This window comes from Heliconius melpomene, chromosome 2 (assembly GCF_056956725.1).
Source record: "Heliconius melpomene rosina isolate 202511_hmr_F chromosome 2, ASM5695672v1, whole genome shotgun sequence".
NCBI lineage: Eukaryota > Metazoa > Arthropoda > Insecta > Lepidoptera > Nymphalidae > Heliconius > Heliconius melpomene.
Window position 1 is genome coordinate 1,487,738 of NC_140390.1, and position 22,727 is coordinate 1,510,464.

Sequence of the window (22,727 nt, forward strand, 5' to 3'; positions counted from 1 at the left end):
TAGCTCTGATGAAGGGAACGGCGGGGTTGAGCTCCGCCACTCAAGTTTGAGCGAAAATTACAAATAAATAATGTTATGAGAAATTGAAAATAGCAAATATTAAACTTGAAATTGAATAGTAATGTTAAATTTCGCCTTGCAATATTAGGATTAGGCACCTATTATAGGAAAAAGAAACTAAATAATTTGTCTGATCTAGTGCATATAGCAGTTCCGCGTGACCCCCTCCCACATTAAGACCAATATTCCCACGGGGCTGGCGTTGGGGGAAATGTTTTTAAATAATCGTATAATGTCACAGCCACGTAACACCTTGATGTTTGATTGTTATAATAAATGAGGTATTTTATTACACTTCAGTTTAATATACGGGAAAAAATTATTAAAATTAAGGTATTTTTAATATTTTTCATAGTGGCAAGGCGTAGCCTTTTTTTAATTGATATATTTATATTAGAAAGTTATTTTAAATACATTGTATCTTATATATTGAACTTATTTACTAAATCTAAAAATTCGTTTTATGTAAAATTGCTAGAAGGATGTCTGAATATATATTTTAACATATGTAAAAAAAACGATTCAGCGATTTCGCCCAAGTATATTTTATAGTAAATTAACCATTTCTTATATTTATTTGCATATTTAAAAACTTATTCGGCGTTCAGTTCCGCTACTCAACACGCAATGTCTCGGAAATTAGCTGTGTGTGAAGAACACAGTGTCTGAACACTGACGGAATACATTTATAAGTTATTTGCGCATTAAAAATCAATGAAAGAGTTGAATTCGAACCCACAATTTCAATTTGAGAAAGTGGACAAACCCACTATGACAAATAATTGAAAGTGCATTTTAATCAATTATAGCTAAAAACTATGATGCTTCCAAATTACGTCCGAAGGGAATACTAACAATATATCAACCTAATGGTCGTTATAAGCTTGTGTTAAACAAATAAACTATGTAAATTACTATGAACGATATATTCTTTTAAAAAGTTTAATAAAATTACATATATATCACGCGATTAATATTTCTTTATGGATTTTTTTATTTGGTATAACTAAGTTTTTTTTTTTCTATACCAATATTATAAATCTGAAGAGTTTGTTTGGTTGAATGTGCTAATCTCAGGAAGTTTTAGTTCAAAAATATAAAAAAAAAATGTAACTAATTGTTCTCAAATTGGCGCAGCGGTCGATAAAGAATTAATATTATTTCTAATATTTTTTATTTCACATTACATTTTGTTCTGTATACTATTTTATCGTATTACAATAGACAACTCGCGCTGTTGTTACAGGTGTCTTTTAGAAGCTTCTTTAAGAATCAAGTTTTTTAATATTAAGTATATCAAAATAATCACGAATCAATAGATTAGTGATATTTCTTAAACCCCAAGTAGTGTGCTACGGTCCGTAGCACGGAAGACGTAGCTACATGCTAGGTAAGGCGTATTCTCTACGTAAGATGTTTTCGTTGAGACTATCAATTCTCATTCGAGAAAAATAGTTATTTGTAATTTTTCGCTCTGGCAATGAAAGTGCGTAGTTGAGTTCCGCTATAAAATACGCAATATTACGGATATCGGCGGAAAGTGAATCGACCCTAAATGGTGAAGCTGAAAAAATACTTAAAGAAAAAATTTAATGTTCTTCAATATCGATATGGTAGAAAAAAATCATAATATTCACTAAACCTCTTATTTAAGATATCGATCAAAGGTCACCAAAGTCATTAAAAAGCCAACTGATACACCTATCCTAAGTATCGGAGCAATTTCATTAAGACCAATTAGAATGTCAATTAATATTGTTGTTTGACGTTTTGCCGTGGGCGCGACCGCGATATAGATGATGGTAATTAGCGATGTGTGAAGGATGGTATCTGTATGTTAAACACTAGCGACACGCTCGCGGCTTCGCCCGCTTATACTTATGTACCCAAATTATATATTTTTACATAAATTGTAGCCTATGTCTTATTCTATTGAATAAACGATATTATTGGTAAATTTCATCTAAATCCGTTGAGTAGTTTTTGCGTGAAAGAGAAACAAACATCCATCCTCCAGAACTTTCACATTTATAATATTAGAACGACGTACCTAAAGCCTTTCTAAAGGACTTACAGTCGATAAGTAGATACTTAGTTCGATCCTCTCAAATACTCGAATTTTGATGGAAAGCGAAGGGCGGAGTGCTTTGACACTAGCTTCGCTCTTGCTATCCTGTCGTATCCAGGATAAAGCGTGACCACGGAAAAAATAAATAGAACAAATTCGTCCAAACTAGGCAGCTACGAAATCGTAATTACTCATTCGACTTATTATTTTTGCATTCAAATTTTTTTTCCTCCCTACATACAGCATGAGCAACTCCAGTCAACGTTCCTCGTTTCATATTAATTTAATAAGGCTGGTTCATGTCAGAAAAAATTGAAAATTTGACATTCATTTTTAATGATCATTAATGGAAACAATGTCTTCTACGTAATTATGATCGAAAAAATGATTTTGAAATATATGAAAAGTTTTCATGCCCCGAAGCGATGTATGCGAGATGGTATTTCGTGAGAGTAAAATATAACGTTATTTTGTCAAATATGACTCTGTTATCGCGGGGTTAGAGTGTGTTTAGCTGAGGTGGGATTAGTATAGGTTCTCATACTGCGTGAAGGTTTATATCTATATTAATGAAATGATGAAATCGATATTTCACTTTGTAAGTGGTAAATACAAAAATATATATATACCTATATGAAATAAAAATATATGAAACTATAAAGGTAAAGAAAATTATGTTTTTATGTAATAAAATAACACGCTTCTCTAAAGTTGATAATGAAAAGACATAAAAAAACAAATAATATATTTGTGACGTAATCTTCTCAACAAGAAGTACAAAGAGACGAGGTTCCATTAAAAATAAATAGAATTAACATCCAAATTCTATCTTAAACTTTTCCAAACCAATCAAAGCAGACACAGGATGTTCACGTAATGACAAAAACGCCCTCAAGACACCTCCGAAGCTTTCCAATTTGATGGCCATTAATTTTTAACCACAACTCGAGGCAATAACAATTATGATTCTGTATCACGCACCCGTCATTACACCGCTTTATCTGGAGACGCAGCCCCCAACCCCCAACCCCCAACCCTTCCACTGTCTAATCGTGAATTATATTCCGTAATAAAATTCTTTAATCAAAGAAAACAACCCAGCGGCCATTAAACCGTGCACACGTCGCCACCTAGCGTCGTTACAGCGAATATTTACATACATGTGTCATTATAACCCCCCTCCACTCCCCCCCTCGCGCCCTCATAATTAAGGGTATAAGGGAATCTTAGCGTCTTATTACGCGTACGTAACGCTATCCTTTTAGAAAATTGTAACAACAGTGTCGTTAACGGCGCCCTCTCTCCCCCCCGATATGATCACCTTGGAAATTTGCTGTCGAGTTCGCCGGTTAAAATATTCGGTGGAAGCTAAGAGCACACACGAAACTTAAATGTGAAATATCCTCTAATGAATCAGACAATATTTTAAGGCATGGTGGCAATAAAACCTCCCCACCCCCACTAATGTATACGAACCGGCACTGTCTCCGGTTGGGGAAGGGGTGATTGTGTAAATAAATATCGACGCGGACACGCGGAAGCGGCTAAGGATACTAAGATACTGTTTTGTAGAGATTAATTAGTACAAATATTAAGGAATTTTCGAGTTGTTCTTTTCTTTTGTGTTCATCAGTTAATTTTGCTGTATAAAATACTGATGTTCCTCTACATGAAATTCAAGTCCAGAACCAATTTTAAACTGTGTCTGCTTAAGAGGCCAGTCGTGGCGCAATGGCACAAGTGTGACAGTAATTGCGACAGGTTGTGGGTTCGATTTCCACTCGAGGAAATGAAATATTTAATATTTACTTCTCTTTCTCTGGTAAGTTGGAAAAGTAAGTGTTTTAATACGAATGGAGAGTCTCAAAATTAGGTTCCCAGATTCCCTCTGGCTACCCTGCTATGCGCGGGACACAGCGTGAAAAAAAAAATCATAATATATTCACAATATACTCTTTCAATCTGGACCTGAATTCCCTTCAATGAGAAGAAATTAATACTTTAAGATGCACCTTTGAACTTAGAGGATCTTACATACATATGTACATACATACATACATACATACATCTAAACATCAAACACCACAATACTATAACTTCCATAACCGTTGTTTGCGTTAATATGTGGGGATGCCGTTCTCAGATGAAAACACCCTGTATCCTGTATGAATTCCCCAAAGGATGATTTGCGGTCTGGACTCAAGAGTGACGGTAGGCCTGCTTGCAGACATGTAGCTTGAACACAGCCCTATAAAACAAAATAAGTAATAGTTATAGCCTTTTACTAAATATGAGAAGTTGTTATATTGGTTTGGGGCTGTTAAATTTTCTAAGATAAGCTAAATTAATTATTTTTAGGGTTCCCTGCTTCAGAATGAAAAAGCGGATATCCGCTTAAAGATATTCCTGAGATTCGTATTTATTCGGTTTTTAATCTCCTATATTTCACTTGTTGATTTTATGACATTTTAATGATTACTTTATTTCTTTTAAGTTTCTTTCATTTCTTTATTTACATATTGAACATTTGAAGTGTCTCCAAAAATAAAGGATTTTAAATAGGAATAGCGGGAATCCGCTGGATTCAAAGGGCGAAGGACCGGACGGAGTGGCGAGAATTAGGGGAGGCCTATGTCCAGCAGTGGACGTTAAAAGGCTGATGGATGGATGGATGGAAATAGTAAATAGGTATACCGTATGGCATATAGGTATATATCAATAATTTAATTTATTATTATTCCTTAATTATCTTTGTTTTGAAATAATAATTTGGCAAATTTAGCTTTTTTTTGAGTTTGTGTATAGTTCAGAAGTTTTTTTCCATATTTTTTAAATTCTGTTATAGCCTCCGATAAGCAGTATCGAAGGCTATAACAGTAATAACTAACATAACCAAGTAGGTACCAAGGAAGGATGGCTCGAGATGTGATGATTTATTGAGACCCAGTGTCTCGGGACCGATGGTGTATGATTAGATTGTATGGCTTTAATAATGCTCAAAGTGATCTCGGCCTTGGTTATAGTGCTGTATTATAATGACTGTTTGGATATTGTTGTATTTGATATGTATTGAAGTTATTAGCTTAGGAGAGTGTAGAGTTTGGTTTTGGTTGGTTGTTAGATTTTAGTGCAAGCGGAGAGTGATTTAGCACTATATTTTGTTTTTTTTAATGCTAAATCTTAATATTTTCCGCTTACAAAGATGGCCGTGAAAGATAGGAACAAATCCTACACCATAGCAATAGTGTCCTTATTCTAGTATTAAATTCTTCATTACGGGACTAGATTTAAGATCTTTTTAATTTTTTTAAATAATTTGATTATAATTAAGAAATGTGTATGTTATATTAAAATATTTCTGATAATAATTAACGTATGACATACAAACATGTAAAAAATATAGAATCGTTATGGCATAATTTAGAGTAAATATTTTAAAAATATAAAGAAATTAATAATAATAATGTTATAATAAAGGGGACCCACGCACCAAACGTCTGTAGAGCTATCAAGACAGCCAGTTGACAGCCTCTAATTATATGTATATCTAAAGTATGTATGTATAAACATACTTACATATATATACAATTATAGGTATCGTTCTGTCTGTCTGTAAGTACTGCAGCGACGCAATTAAAAAAAATGTTATCTGAACGTACTCGCGGATACATTGAAATCGTAATCAAAGATACCAATTACTGCTCGCTCTCAGCACAGCACAAAGTGACTTGCACGCGATCGACGGCGCCACAGTGTATGGAATACGGTAGTGAAATATTAAATAATTATTTATTTTTATATTTGAATTTTTTTTGGCCATTTAACTCAGTGTCTCAAATTCGGTTTTAGAAAAGAGTGTCTTTATAATAAGGTGCCCTCTGTCTATTTGGGTGCATATACCGAAAAACTCAAAAATTTTTAGTTGATATCATATAGCGAATGAGGAACTTTTATTTATTATTTCAATTCTAGAAACTTGTAATTTATTAAGATGCATTCAAACATCTCAAAAATAGATAATTGCATTCTTATGCAATTTATTATTTTTAAAAATTGAAATGTTAACAAAATATATATATATTTTAAACTGAAGCAAATATTCTAATATCTCTCGCTCTGGCAAAAATACAAAGGGCGGCCTTGAGTTCCACCACATAACTTTACGGTGTTTCGGAAACGGAGTATCTGAACACTAGGTCCCCCATGCCTACCCTGCTAAATACGGGATACAACGGGAAAGCAAAAAATAATAATTCGAACGAACCATTCAATCTCTACTCTACGCCAACCTATCGTTGCCCCCCCACCCCATTTTTAACGGGCATTTAACGCAGATCGCGATCGTAAACTCCGGCAAGTGTTGCGGGTTCCCTTTCAGGTGCCTCATTAGAGCCGGCGACGGTGTGCGTCAAAGCGTTTTGTCGTTTTCGATTGTAAACTGATGTTTTCCACGTGGTTTATTTGATTGTGTGGTATTAATTATGTTGTGTTTTTTCTCTCTGTTTCACGCTGTATCCCGGTCACAGCGGGATAGGTAAGGGAGTTTAGTGTTAAGACGCTTGGTTTCCTATTTTCCGACAAATATTAAAGGTGTTGTGTGTTGAGTGATGGAACACAACTCCACGCTGCTTAATCCCATATAGAATGCTTAAACTGCGCTATGAATGTACATCTCTACGCTGATTAAATAAAGTAATTATAACATTAGGTCTTTTTTAATTAAACTATTTTAACTTATTTTTTGGACTAGTCATATAGATCAAATACTGTTAAATATTTTATTTAAATCTGTAAAAATGACCAAACCCAAAGATTTCGATAATTATTTTTATTATATAATTCTGAAAATGCGAAGAAAGTAAAGACCGATATATATTATTTTTCCATACGCTTACTTTGCTTACTCTGCAATGAAATTCATAAAATTCTTCTCAATCATATACTCTTGATAGTTTAGTCGTAGTTGCATAAATGTCGCACTAGGTTGAGTTACGCGTACATGGGCAATGGCAAATCGCATTGCAACCTCATATAGCAGGGTAGGCCAAGGGCGCTTAGTGTTAAGACACTGCGATCTTCACTTTCAGCCGAATTCTCGAGACTTTGCGTGTTGAGTTTCACAACTCAACGCTGCGCAAAGTCCATCTAATTCTCCATCCATCTAGTTTTTTTTTTTACCTTTTCAATGAATCGATTGCAAAAAAACACATAGATCCTCAATAGCAATTAGCAACAAAAGGAAATCGGCACAGCAAACGCCAGGCACCCCAGCCACTAAATATTAAGTGTTAATAATGTCGTCGACACCCCCATCCCCGGCGAGATCAAAAATTCAACGGCTCGTTCCGCCCAAGTTGTCACTGAAGGGTTGGTACGTCGATTTTCAAACTCGTTAACCATTCACCAGATATTGGGTGAACTAATAACTTTATCCTGTGTTCGGAGTTGGAGTTAAAGTTTTAAAGTTGTTAAAAACTGATGAGGTTATCCTCATTAATTGGTATTACTATTTGTACTTTAATAAGTAATATTATAAGGCGGAAGAGTTGGTTTGGTTAAACGCCTGAGATCAGCTCAGGAAGCATTTTGATTGAAAAACTATTTTTGTGTTGGATAGCCCATTGATGAGGAAGCCTAGCCTATAGACTATATGACTCATATGTGACAGAAGGGTTGCACTAGTTTTAGAGGTCGCCATAGCGCATTGGAGCATTATTTGATTGTAAACGCGATGGCTATGGATTAGATCCCATCGGAGGAACGATTGTAGCTTCACTCTGTGTCCTGTTTATAACAAGGTACGCAGAGATAACCTAATATTAGGACTTCTTTCCGCACTTCCCACCTTAACCCCGAAATTTACCTTGTTACTACAGCGGAAATGAAAATAATTAATTCCCTCGAGAAAGAATCAAACTCACAACTGTCACGTTCACAGCCACACCTTTACTTAAATTATTATTAGTCAATAAAAAAAAACATTTTCATTAATTACAAAATGAAACTCTTTACATTTATATCTCTTAATGTTCTCTATTCGCCACTAACAAAAAAAAACATAAAAAAATCTAATTATAATTTATCGCATTCCGTTCTCCACATTCTCCCTCATCACGACCTAACCTAATATAAAATTCACCCATCATCCCAAACTTTCTGTAATCAACCTTTAATAATAAAACATCTATCATCTCCACCGCACGTAATGAACCTAATCAATATATAAAGCAATCAAACACGTAATTAATATGGCTCCCGTGGTATTTGCATATGAAAACATTTATAATTTGATCGTCCCTACTGTTTTACGTGAGCGAGGTGGGTTAAGACAACGGTACCTACGAAAAGTGGGGGAAATTGTTGTGGAAGAATGGTTGGATACAGTGGTTTATGTTTAATCAATCGATTTCAAATTTCATCAGAATCGGTTCAGTAGTTTTTGAAATATGAGTATCCGCGCGTTTCTGGAATATGTATAATACATATGTATATATAAATAAATAACTACCTAAATAGGTATCTAAGTAATAGACAAAAAAGGGTGTCGTAACACTTCGTTCTCTCTGCCTATCCTGCTACTCAAGAAATCTCTTTGCGCCTTGCAAATCTAAAAAGAGAGAAAATTTAGACAGGATTCTCTTTTTATAATCTCACAGGCATATTCTCTCTTTCTCTCTCTCTCTCTCTCAAACTTTAAAAACTATCCAAATTCCCTACACGCGTCATACAAAAACAATCCCACCCACCAGCACAACTAAAATGTAATTAATAACAAACATTTCATATAAATAATATATCATAGAAATACATCAACCGGAATTTACATATGAAAACCTCCTATAATTGATCGTTCGCCGCTCGGAGGCAAGAAAATGGCTGGCACTAAACAAATTAGGCCGCCAAACAGACACGGGTGTAGCGGATCGAAGCGAAGCGAATATTGGATAAACGTTCTTACATATTTCACGTGGTGTTTTCTAATGAACTTATTGTGTATGGCTCCTGTTATAGTACCTTCACGCTGTATCCCGCATTTAGCAGGATAGGCAGAGAGAAAGACTCTCCGATCTCACTTTCCGCTCAATTTTTAAACAATCAAAAACACTTCGCCGAGTGGGAATCGATCCCACATTCGGCGTGTTTACAGTCAGATGCTACACCGCTACGTCACGACGGACTCTTACATATTTATATGTACATATCTAATAAGAAATAATTCGTATTAACTTTATTATATGAACCTGTCTCTTCCTTCAGTACTCTATTATTATTATTATTTTCTTCACACCCTGAATATTGCAGAATAAGCAGAGAGAACGTATTGTTAAGACACTAATTTCTATTACTAAAATTATAAAACGTATTGTTAATAATTACCGAAAAATTTTGAAACATTTCTCATTCATGAACGTTGCTTTGTCGATTATAAGCATACGAATATAAGTTTTCATTCCCAAAAGTCATTAAACAGTACATTATTACTTTGCATAAGCACAACGTATCACTGAAAATGACACAAAAATACCTCTCTAGAAACGTCTAAATATACCATCAAAAGCCTTTCTATATGAAAGTTTTGAATTCGAAATACATTTGTTACCGCTAGCATTCACCTGCGGCTTCGCCCGCTTGGTCCAATGGAATTAAATATTAGTTGTGTATAACATATGACACGTTTTAAGGAGCTGAGGTAACTTTCGCTGGTACAGTGGCTTACAGCCTCGAGCCTATACCCTCTATAAATAGACAATAAAAAGATTTTATTAATTGGAGCCAGTAGTTCCTGAGATTAGCGCGTTCAACAAACAAACGAAACTTTCCAGCCTTACAATATTAGTATAGATAGACATATATAATATATGAAAATAAAAACAGTAGGTTTTAATTTAAATACAAATTAGGTCCTGGCATGGCGCAGTAATAAGAATGTTACGAGTATGTATTATACAACGAATCATTAAAAATATTAACGTTTGATAATCTGAAATATCATGCGAACTCCATATTTTACTCAGCGCGATATCATGTCTGTGCATTGCTGGTTGGTGGGCCATGAACTGGGTGGGTTGTATTGTGGAATTAAGTTTTTTTTTTTTTAATTATTAGCTTAACTGTTTTTTTGTTTTACTTTTAATATAGATTAGTTCGTCTTTGTGTTTTATTAGTGTTTAAAATTTGTTTTGTAAATTATGTTTAATTGTAGATACAATGCTTTTGCTATGTGAAATGAATAGTTGATTTTTATTTTATTATTTTCATAGATTGATTAAATAAATTGCAGATATTGTCACTTAAAAAATGAAACTACTTACTGCACGCATAATAAGAAGCAGAGCAGTAATTTACGAATATTAGAAATGACTATGTATTATTTTGAGGTTTACGCTGCATTACGCATATGCAGGGGTAGGCTGAGTTTTATTTTCTGCTCAATTGTCAAGACATTTCCTGTTGATTAGCGGAGCTTAAGGTGGAGATTAAAAAAATAATTCCTCTGAGTGCGAATCGAACATACAACCACCACGATCACAGTCAGAGCGCCTGAAAAATAAATTTATAACCATAAAAAATGATAACATAAATCCATTACGCAACACAACAGCCACTAGCCCCACACTTAGATGGGCGCGTCTGCTACACTCGCGACTGTCTGCTCGCCCGCGGCGACGTTTCAAGAGCTACATACATACACACATACAGCTCTCTGAAAAATTAATATATACCAACCAAGTTTTATGTACGAGCCAGCGTATGGAATGGATTAAATGTTTGGCAGGTATGCACTTTGGATAATGTGCCCTTCATCTTGACGTTTGTTCGTGGTGCAGTGCTGGGTATCATTGTTTGTGTTGTGTTGTTTGGCTTGGTGGTTATTGGATTGTGGTTTGTTGGTTTTTTTGGGATTGGATCTTGTGGTGGGTTTGATTTTGGATGGTAATAGATGTTTGGTATTTGGGAGGAAGTCGTGGTCGTTTTTCACCTATTAATTAAACTTAGATACACTATACAGTCGCGAATCAGTCTTCCTATAGTAAAATATTCAAAATTTTTAATTCTCAACTTTTGATATTTTGTACTTATATAGATTGCAAAACTAAATGCCTGCTCAATAAAAACGTTTCGTTTATTAAACCACAGATGCCTAAAGATGATAATTTTAATTATCCATGACCATTAAAATATTGAAAACGATGTAGCTTAATGAAAATCCGTTTTAGCAAGACTATTAGGTCGGGTTCATTGAAGGGTAACTATTAACTCCCCATAAATTGCTCTGAGGTCTCCCGATAACACCTTATCGAGTTGTTAAGAGCAATATCGGGCCTATAATTGTATCCTGCGGGAAGGCGGTTAATCAAGCCTATTATGCCGATATCAGCCACGGTTATACTGCACTCTCCTAATGTTTTGATACATCGCCCAAACTATCGTCTAAGTTTCGACAAGTTTCCATGTTATCAGCTTTAGGGTATAATTAGATTTTTTTAAATAAATTATTCACCCCATTATAATTTAACCTAATCACCCTAATTTGCCTAATTAAAATCGTTAAAAGATACAGCGCAGCCATAAAGATATGGTCTAATGTTGGATAAAACAATAAACAAACGTCATCAGTCACGTTCAATATAGCATAGTTCAGCCCGTAGTTGGGGTACCCCAAAACCCTTATCCAAACTTATCACCATCCGTGACCAATAAACTTGAAATAGAATTTAATTCGCACCGCAACAAATGTACAGAAATACATACATATTTTCGTCGAAATAATACAACAGTAGTAATTGAATCGGCCTCGGGCGAACTCGGGGTATGTCGTTAACGTTCCTGAGGGCTCTCGCTATTGCTGTACCCCAGATATGCACTAGAATGCTACTACGAAACGAACGTGCGACCGAAATGAGGGTATACGCGAAAACGTATATAGAAACGAGACGGAACTAATGGCAAGTGTTTATTATAAACAAAGGATGTTGTCTTATTGGTACTACCGTTTTAATAGACTATTGGGCGCAAAATTTCACCTTAGAAAGACGACACAAATTGTTAGGGTTTGGGGGTGCCGATGTTTAGTCAGAGGCGATTTCGCTCTGAGCGTATTAAGAACTCCTTTGATGTTTTGCGGTCCGAACGGTGGGTTTGACCGGTTAATTAAATGCTAGATGGTATCGCAATTGACGTGTGTCTTGATCGTTTTGCGGATTATGGCGTGTGCTGTTCGTGTATTGTTTTTGGCGTTTGGATTCGTTTTGGTTTATGTTTGCTTCGAAATCTGGCGTAAGTCAGGGTAAAGATACTCAATTCCCAACGCACTGCTCAATTTTCTTGGCGTGTTCAGTGGCGGAACTCAACGCCGCGCTTTTTATTATAATAGGATAAATAATTTATAGGATCCCCTCGAGTGGTAATCGAACCCACATCCATCACAACTATTAATATTAGCAAAATGAATATGTGTATTTGAAACGTGAGCAGAAACAATGTAATTGTCTGCGTACGTAGGAGTTGCATTAACGATAATAGTCAGTGATAAAATATGAGATGTGAGTATTTAAAAAGTACAATAATTGTGATGGGAATTGTATATTTTAATTTTTTAAATGTTTATTGCTATTATAATGATGGTTTTGCGTTGTGGCGTTTGTAGGATTGTTGGTATATATGTAACTTATTATAACGTAATCCTTTAGTATTTGGTTCTGATTAATATAATGTTTCTATTAAATTAATGTTTAATATTAATATTATATGAGGGCATCGTGGCGCAATGGGAAGCGTCTGTCTGTGATGTGGTTGTGAGTTCGATCCCCGAATTTGAGTTTAGTTCTGTCACTCGATAGGTAATATCTCTAATTCGGACTGGAAACGGTGACCAAAGTGTCACAACACTACGTTCCCTCTACTTACCCTAAGTTAAAAAAAATATGACCACATGCATTTTCAAACATTTCCGCCACAGTCTGTACAAACAATAATAATAAAGAAATACATAAATGAGGTAGAAAATTCATTCGTCATCGATTTATAACAAAGACATACATCGTAAAAGGTTTCAACGCCGCCCAATATTGTTTCTTGACAGGTGAAGAATAATGGACTCCAATCTAAAGGCACTCCGTCGAACTACGATCGTAGAATTGAGCGATGATGGTGCCAAAAGCCCATCTACTGGACGTCCGATCCATCATAGCCGTTGTTTCGTACATTTTCCACCAGTTTGTCCTGATCCCTGGATAAAATAAACTATTGCCTAGAACACAGGCCCCAGGGATTTCGGACGGTACCAGCTGAGTCCAAGCTGTGCTGGTCAAGTTTTGGTGCAAATTATTTTCAGTACAAGTCCGACCTGACGTTTCGATCTGTTTCCAGATGGATTAATTTGATTTGCGTCCAACAGATGTTCTAAGCTCTGTTTATCGGACGTGAGAAATTAGTATTTTGTAGCTATTTCAAACTACGTTTTATCCTTGTTTTGGAATATTTTGTGGGAATAAATGTGAAAATTATTGGTATGCTAAATTTTGATCAAAATTTTGGTTCAATTTTTCCTGCTTGAGGCTGAAACAACCTAGTGTTAAGAAAAAGCATATTTAATTTATATTAGTTTATTATAAAAAAAAATGTAGGAGTGGGTTCAAATCCTTCTCTGGTGCATGAGCAAATCTAAAATAAGCGGATCTATATTTCTCTACGTAAGATGATGTGAATTTAAAGTAAACAACAGTTAGTAAATATTAACAGCTTCACGCTGTATCCCGCATATAACACTGTAGGAAGAGGGAACCTAGTGCTAAGACACTCCGTTCCCCACTTTCCTCCGAATTTGTGCAGACATCAATATACGTTATATTAATTAAGAAAAATGATTACACAACAAACAAACTCCCGCCCAGCCCAATTGCTATATATATTATGCGAGTAATAAAACAGGAAAGCAATGTAACTTGGTTAGTGAATTCAAGTAATAATGAATCCCAGTTTACAGTCCATTCCGAAGAATGAACAATAATAATAAATTATTCTCAGCCGCCAACAGTTACAGACATCAGTGCATTCTTCCCTAAATCAATTAGGTTTTACGCGATATTCTCCGCTCTACGTTCAATTTTCTAGTCCATTTCCGAATACGATAATTAAATTTGATTTGAGACGGTCGTGGTGCAGTGGTACAGTGGATGACTGTGTACGTGACGGTTGTGGGTGCGATTTTAAATCGGGGGAATTATTTATATTTCCTCGTTTTGGTAACAAGGAAATTAGGCAGAAAATGGAGAATGGGATGTGTTACCACTAAGCGTTATTGCCATTGCAGGTTAGGCAGAGGGAACCTTGAAATTTAAGTTAAAACACTTCCGTTTCCCACTTTCCGCCTAATTCTGGAGATATTTGCGTATTTACTGTGTTATCAGAGCGGGGAAATGCGAGAAATTCCTTCGAGTGTGAATTGAACTCACAACCTGTCTCGCTTACTGTCTCACGCTCTTAACCCTGCGCCACGAATGGCCTCAAATAAATAATAATTAAATTTGTCCGAACGACGATTCAGGCGCTTAAATTTTGTGAGTGCCTTTGACCAGTTATCGAAGGGTTCGTTTATTTTGTGTAAGGTTTTGTCTTTTGGTTAATTTGTGGTTTTAACCGTACATACATGTTTAGAAATAAAGAGGGTGAGTATTTATGATTCTCGGATAATGTATTATTCCAATTTCCCTGCTTCGGTAGAAGTGCGGCGTTGAATGCCGCCAGTCAATAAGCAATATCTTGATTTCGGAAGCGGGAACGGAGTGTCTTAACATTAGTTTCTCTCTGCCTAGCGAATATGCGTGAAGGTATAATAAAGTATTTTTTCCAATGAATATAGGAAGGACAATATGAGTTTTCGTACATAATTTTGTTGTTCCTGATATATATGATATATTTATATGTTCTAGCTAGCCAACGGCCGTTATATACGAATGAAAAATAAAAAAAAATTGAAAAAATATAGTATATTTAATATTATTAAAATCACTGTGATTTTTACATTTATAAATAAATGAATAAACGCTTCAACATCTCGAAAGTGGGCTAAAATTGAATCTCGTAGCAATAAAGTGGGCGGCGCGGTGGTGGTGGACCGTCCGCGATGCGTTTGATTGCAATCCTGGAAGACCAGTGCCGATTGCTTTGCATTCCTTAGTGGAAACATTTTAATGGGTATTGCTGATATAAATCTAAGGTTAGTCTTAAATTATCATGTTTTTGGATGCTGTTCAACTAATACTTTATTAGAATGATTTGTAACTGTGATTGATCCGTTTGTTATAATTTTATCATTATGATCCTTGGCCAGTCCTGGCGTAGGGGCACAAGCGCCCCCATCTTATGAACTTCAACAGAAAATAACGATCCCTAAACTAATTTTAACACAAAAATATATCTTAAGCTAAATGAACTATGACATGAGATCATATTCAACGAACTTACAGGTAACCACAACCTATTCGTTTTCTAATATTTTCTACGTAACGTATATATTTACTCTAATAAATACCTACATTCCGTGCATAATAAAGATAACAAGATAGAACACCCGACCACCATAAAATAACATCATGAAATTTTATAACAATGGTTATAATAAAAGCCTGGAAATATGCCTCACGTCTTAAGGACCCCCCCAAAAAAAACAATAAATCACAAACATGCAAATCCCGCTAATAACTTGCACAAAACCGAAAACCATTTCACGGCTGCCGAAGCCGCTTTCACAATAACGAATGTACGTTTAGATGTTGCGTGGTGGGTGCGATACGATGTCGTGTCGTCTGTCGTATTGTTGCTTTTGGGATTTACTTCATTTTTACAAGGGGTTTATTTCTAATATTATGTTAAGCTTCCAGTACTTATTATATAAATTAAATTAAAAAGAAAGTCTGTCCTATAAATTAATTAAACAAAATATATCTTATAAATTAATTAAAAATAAAAAGAACAGTATTATTGTTAAACGCGATGTTGAATTTCTAACATCATTTCCCTCTCTCTGGTTTTCTTGTTATATTTGAGATACTGCGTGAACCAAAAAAAATACTATATAAATAATAGGTAATACTAACATTTTGTTAAATTGATAAAACTTTCAACCAATAATAGCATTTTTTTTTAATACCATCAATACGACCGCGAAATCGTTACATATAAAAACCACTATCATCCAGGAATATTTAATACAAGCACGCAATATACGCGGGGGCGGCCCGCGGACTCCGGGGTGCTATTTCCATGCTGATGTTTAATAATTGATAATACCCCGCGAAAAACTCGGTGGTGGGATCTTGGTACTTGAGAGCTGGTATTACCACTGTATGGTGTTTTTGTTTTATCTTGTGTACAGAATGGTGGGAAGAAGGAATCTAGTGTTAGCACATTCCGTTCTTCATTTTTTGCACAGTTTTCGTGTTGAATAGTGAATCTCAACAGCGAAGAAATAAAATTTATTGACCGGAGTAGGAGTCGAACTTGTACTTTATCTTGTTAATTTGCAATTTGCCGCCTAACTCCAATGGCATTGACTATTGAGTAGCGGAACTTAACGCTGCAATCAAACCAATAATTAAAATTAATAAAAATATAACGTAAAAACATCTCTATACTAATACCAAACATACCTGTATCGTATCATATTATCAGCCTCCTCGACTTGTAAACTGAGCAACTCAATCGATAATCATCTGAGCGGAGTCGGGGGGAGATGCTATTGTGGGATTTAACTTTTTGGAAGAAATGTAGATTAGGTATTAGTAAGATATATGTATAGATTACTTAAAAATCTGTTGTTGTTATCATTAATAATAACATTATGTAGTACATATCCATATATAAGCAGGCATAGAGAATCTACTGTTGCGATATTCGAAAAATGTTGGGTGACGGAACCCATCGCAGTGCTTTCTCTTGCTACCAGATCGAGGAAATGAAAATAACTTACTCCTCCCGAGTGGAAATCGGACTCACAATCGCGTCTGAACGTGATTGCAGTCAAACGCCGTGCCGCTATGTCACGGCAACTTATGTAAAGGAGTGACAGCATCAAAATTTATTAATGAACATGAACTATGGATATGATACCTGAAAATTTAAAAAACAAAAAGAAATATGATGTTTTTTTACATTTTTAAAGTGTTATTCCTTACTTAGAAATGAATAATACTTATTAAGAAAACGTATAAAAAATTGGACATAGCGGGGTTAAAGCCCGCGCCTCTTTGGAAACCGTCCTTGTGCTTTGACCAACTAAGCCATATGTTACATTCATTCATCAATCATATTTCTTAATAAATATGTTTTTTTAATACGAAAAAACGTTAAAATTTGGGACAATTTTCCAGTAATTTATAATCAAAATTATAGTATTTATAATTTTCTCCTGATTTAAATATATTTCGACATTATCAACCTTTCCCTATAAATTCTCACAGTATCCTCACGGGGTCCAATACAAAATATACACATTCGCAAATGAAGTCTTAGCGTTCCAAATAAGATGGCGCGTTACGGCCTTCCAGGGGGGAGTCGCGGGTTCCGGAAAAATAAATTAAAATCGTCGGAATTGATCCCGTGGTATTATTTTATCAATTGTGGTAGAGGCTTATCTTATGGCGGTGATCAGAGATCGAGATGCTGTGTAATTTTGATAGTCAAAATAGCTTGGAATTTAATATGACAGTATTTTTTTATAGGTTCCAATTGTATCCCGCAAACATGGTAGGGTTGCTTGGTAGTCGTGGGTATATGGTGTTAAGACAAGCCGTTCCCATTAGGACCCTTCCGTTCCCCATTTTTCGCTGAATTCGTGGCATTGCGTGTTGAGTGGCGGTCACAAACGCCGCGTTTTGTCTCTTAACCAGAGCTAGGAGCTGAAAATATTCCATATTTAATTCCTTCGAGGGAATGGAACCTGCAACCGTCGCGTTGTACCAAGATAACATCAACAATTTTAATCTAATAACAAAAAAAAACATAACATATTAAGATACCAACAAGAAATTTACAGATAATTTAAAAACATCAAACCTCTAAAGCGGCCATGTAGAGACAATGACGAGAACGCACAATTTCCCCCGAATCTCATCATTGGGTAAGAAATTTTGTCATTTATATGTATTCTGAACGCAATCAACGCGGTTTTCCGCGACGCCTTATCATTATCATAGGTACTGTACTGATAATAAAATGAACGGTGTTCTCTTGGTGACGGAGAGACAGGAGAGTTTATTTAGTTGGTCGTGCTGTTTCTTAAGAGTTGAGTAACTCGGGATCGGAAATTTTGTTTTCTTCACATGTTAACATGTAATGTGCAAAAGCATAAATCTAGCTTTCTTTTTGCATAGTTAGATTTTTCATCCGTATTTCTTGTATTAGATTCTTTACATATTTTCTATTTACACGTGTTCCCGAGGTTAGTACGTCGTGTAAACCCACAAACAGTATTTTATATGGTCATCCAGTATAAAACATCGGTAGGTAGGCACTCACCATAATGGTAAGTCAAAGAGCACTGCTTCAAAAACCTCAGTCCATACGATTAATAGAATACGTAGGTTGCGTTAATATCCGTATGTACCGAGTTCGTGTAATGAACACTTACAACATAAAACGCCTTAAAGACTTAAAATGTGAATTAAAATATACATAATGTTAAGTTGTGTAAGAAATGGGCACACATCGAAAACGCAGCCGCTTTAGAAACCGACCTCGTTTATTTAGTTTTGTAACTCTAGTGTTATTATTAATCGTTTTTTTTTATATATAGGTATTTATATGTATTTAATTTATTTTTTTGGTTCTTCTTTCGTCATTTCCATGCGTATCCCGCATATAGAAGGGAAAGCAGAGAGGGATTCCGGTGCTACGAAATTCTATTCTCCGGCTTTTGCGCGATGTTCTCAACGTCGCCGTCGTTACCAAGTATGAGAAGAGGTAAAAGCGTAACAGAACAGTTAACTCTTTGTATTTTTTAAATCGAATTAAAAACCCTATTAAAAAGAAAAATGTAGAAAAATATTAGGCAATAGTACTTAGTTTACTTATGGCTAGTAATGGTGGAAGTTCAACGAAACGAAAGTGAGTTTTTTTCAATTTCACGCTGTATACCACAACTAGCAAGGTAGTTAAAGAGAGCCTAATGTAAGAAGCTTAACTCTGGAGGCATTGTGTGTTGAGTGACGAGACTCTACGCCGACAATTAATAATTGATTTCTAAATTACTACAATCATATCGTGCAAGGAAAGTCGCAGATACAACCCAGTATTACATAAAACTCAAACCCAAAGCAGTCACATACACATAAACTAACTAAGTGAACATTTATATAAGCCATATTGAAGTGGGCAGAGAAAAAGCGAAATAGAGAAATTCTTTAACCGCACCGTAAAACCCTTTAGTTCAAAATGGCGGCTAAACAGGAGAACCACTCGTCACTTCGCTCGTACGTGTCGCGACAGACACTTGCTCGTGATAAAAATATTAAATTCTATAGGTAAATCCCCCACTGTTTGTTTTTTTTTTTGTAAATGAGACTAGACTCTAGGCTTTTGAGTTACATTCAAATGTTGGTCTTGTGGTATTTATTTTTGTGGATTCAATTTTTTTTTAATCCGTTGATGATGATATGATGGTGTCTTGCTTGTAGTTGAGAGTTTGATTGACTGGAAGGTTAAAGTCTGACTCAGGGTATATATTTAGTTATACATTTTTTACCTACACAAAAAGCGTGCTATGAGGAAACTCGTATGAGTTCATCACTTTCTGTACGAAAACGAGACATTGAGCGCTGAGTAGCGGAACTTAACGTCGTGATTTGTCTACCAAAGCGGGGAAATTAAAATTAATCGAACCCACAACACCCGCATTGACAGTCAAATGCTGTCACACACAAATATAAACTTTAAATTTTAAAAAAAACTTCGGTTTGGATAAGAAAAATGATTCGTCAACCAAACACACATGTCTTAACTAAAATAGTTTGATATAGCTATATTTTCACCGCTTTTCTTGTATATGCGATTTTTTTCTACACAAGTCTTTACCCCGAGTGGTACCACATCAAGCCTGATGTGAGATATATGACACACATAATATAACTAACTATAACTCAAATAACCATACGAGCATAATCAAATATAACCCAATTCATTTGTACACTAACGAAATATTCAACTAACAAAAAAGATATAAAAGATACATAAGAGAAAAAGATACGATAATGGTGATATCAACCTCGCTCCATAATGAATAACCTATTTCGATATTATAACATAAGTAATATATAGTAGGTATATATGTTGGTACCACTGAAAACATTTCACATTATTAAAATATACAAGTGGCTTATTACTAGCAACAAGTATGCCATCAACATAGTTTGCGGTTGGATTTTATTAAGAATATGCTAATTTTGCTTATACTTACTTATGTATATGACAATTATGGATTACAATTAAATAGGAGATGATGGTGTTAGGTTCGATTTTTACGAGGTTTTATGGATTTTTTTTTTTTTACTTTCACTGGCCTGATTTGGCAAAAAGGTATTGTATTGGGTTGATACTAAGAACGTTCTAGGTAAATATACGGCGGCGTTGAATTTGCCGGATAATGGGGAACGGAGTGTTTTTACACTAGCTTCCATTTGCCTACCCACATTTACGGGAAAAAGCGTGAAGCTGTTGTCCCAATCTTCTTATCTAATCATGTATTGGTACATGCTATCACTTTACGCTATAATAGGCTTAACAAGGATACAAAATTATGACAATTATTCGATGTTATCGGCAGTTATAAAATTGGGAGGAGAGACCTCTTTAAGATGCAACCGGGAGGTAGAATTGGGGGGGTAGGGGGTTCATTTTCTGTTGATTTTTGTTTATGGATTCACGCTGTATTCCGTATATAACAGGGTAGGCAGAGGGAACCTGGTGTTGCTACCTTCAATTCCCTACTTTTCGAGATATTGTCATGCCATGAAAGGGAAGAAATCATTCTTTCCACCTATTAAAAATCGAACGATTTGGGCGCTCTCTTTGCCTCGAACTCGACTTTGGATGACCAAGGATCAACGCCACCGACCATCCCGCGGTGCCAGAGCTCAATGCCTGAGGTTAAGTTCAGCCAAAAAGCTGTAAGGCGAGCTCTGTCCTCTTTGGACATCCATAAGTCGAGCGGGCCAGATGGCATCTCCCCCTTAGTGCTTCGTTCTTGTGCTCCTGAGCTGACACCGGTGCTAACGCGTTTGTTTCGGCACTCTTACTCAGTCGGCGTAGTCCCAGATTCATGGAAGAGCGCTCTTATCCACCCGATCCCGAAGAAGGGCGATGGTTCCGATCCATCTAACTACAGGCCTATTGCCATCACCTCTCTACTCTCAAAAGTCATGGAGAGCATCATCAATAGCCAGCTCTTGGTTTATCTAGAGGATCACCGATTGATTAATGACCGTCAATATGGCTTCCGCCATGGTCGCTCAACCGGTGATCTTCTGGTTTACCTTACCCACCGTTGGGCTGCGGCTATTGAAAGCAAGGGAGAGGGCCTGGCAGTTAGTTTGGACATGGCGAAGGCCTTTGATCGAGTGTGGCATAGGGCGCTCCTTGCTAAACTTCCATCCTATGGGCTTCCCGAGAACTTATGCAGGTGGATCGCCAGCTTTCTCACTGGGCGTAGCATCAAGGTCGCTGTCGACGGTTTTTGCTCCAAACATATGCCCGTGAACGCTGGCGTTCCCCAAGGCTGCGTGCTGTCCCCCACGCTGTTTCTTCTGCATATCAATGACATGCTGGAAGATTCTAGCATTCATTGCTATGCAGATGACAGCACGGTGGACGCTGTTTACTCCGGCCGCGCAAGTCTTTCTCGGGAAAACGCTGAACAGTGCCGAAATAAACTTGTGTCTTCTGTTGAGGCATCCCTCGAGAATGTCTCTTCATGGGGTGAGAAGAACCTGGTCCAATTTAACCCCCTGAAGACACAGGTTTGCACGTTAACCACTAAAAAAACCCCATTTATCGTATCGCCAGTCTTTCAGAACACTCCCCTTTCAGCCGCGCCCAGTATCAGTATATTGGGCCTTAATGTTTCGAGTGAGTGCCAGTATCGCGATCATCTGGAAAGCAAGGCCAAGTTGGCCTCGAAGAAACTGGGGGTCATCAATAGAGCGAGACGGTACTTCACGCCAAAGCACCGATTGGCCCTATATAGGGCCCAGGTTCGGCCACACATGGAGTACTGTTCTCATCTCTGGGCTGGTGCACCCCAGTATCAGCTTGACCCATTTGATCGCATACAACGTAGAGCTGTTCGAATCATTAAGGACCCAGTAAGCTGTGAAAGGCTTGACACTTTGGCTCTGCGTAGAGACGTCTCCTCGCTGTGCGTTCTCTATCGCATTTATCATGGTGAGTGTTCTGAAGAACTGTTTGAACTGTTACCTGCCGCCGAATTTTCTAACCGCACAGCACGTCACAAACTTAAATATCATCCACACCATCTGGATACGTGGCACTCCACTACTGTGCGGTTTCGTAGAAATTTCCTTCCACGCGCCACCGAACTGTGGAA

The 22,727-nt window shown here is 36.3% G+C and overlaps 1 protein-coding gene across 1 annotated transcript in view; it reads left to right on the forward strand.

Annotated features, from left to right (window-relative positions):
* mbo (Nuclear pore complex protein Nup88) overlaps positions 1–22,727 on the forward strand; it is an 89,371-nt gene that overhangs the window by 16,572 nt on the left and 50,072 nt on the right. The window lies entirely within an intron of this gene.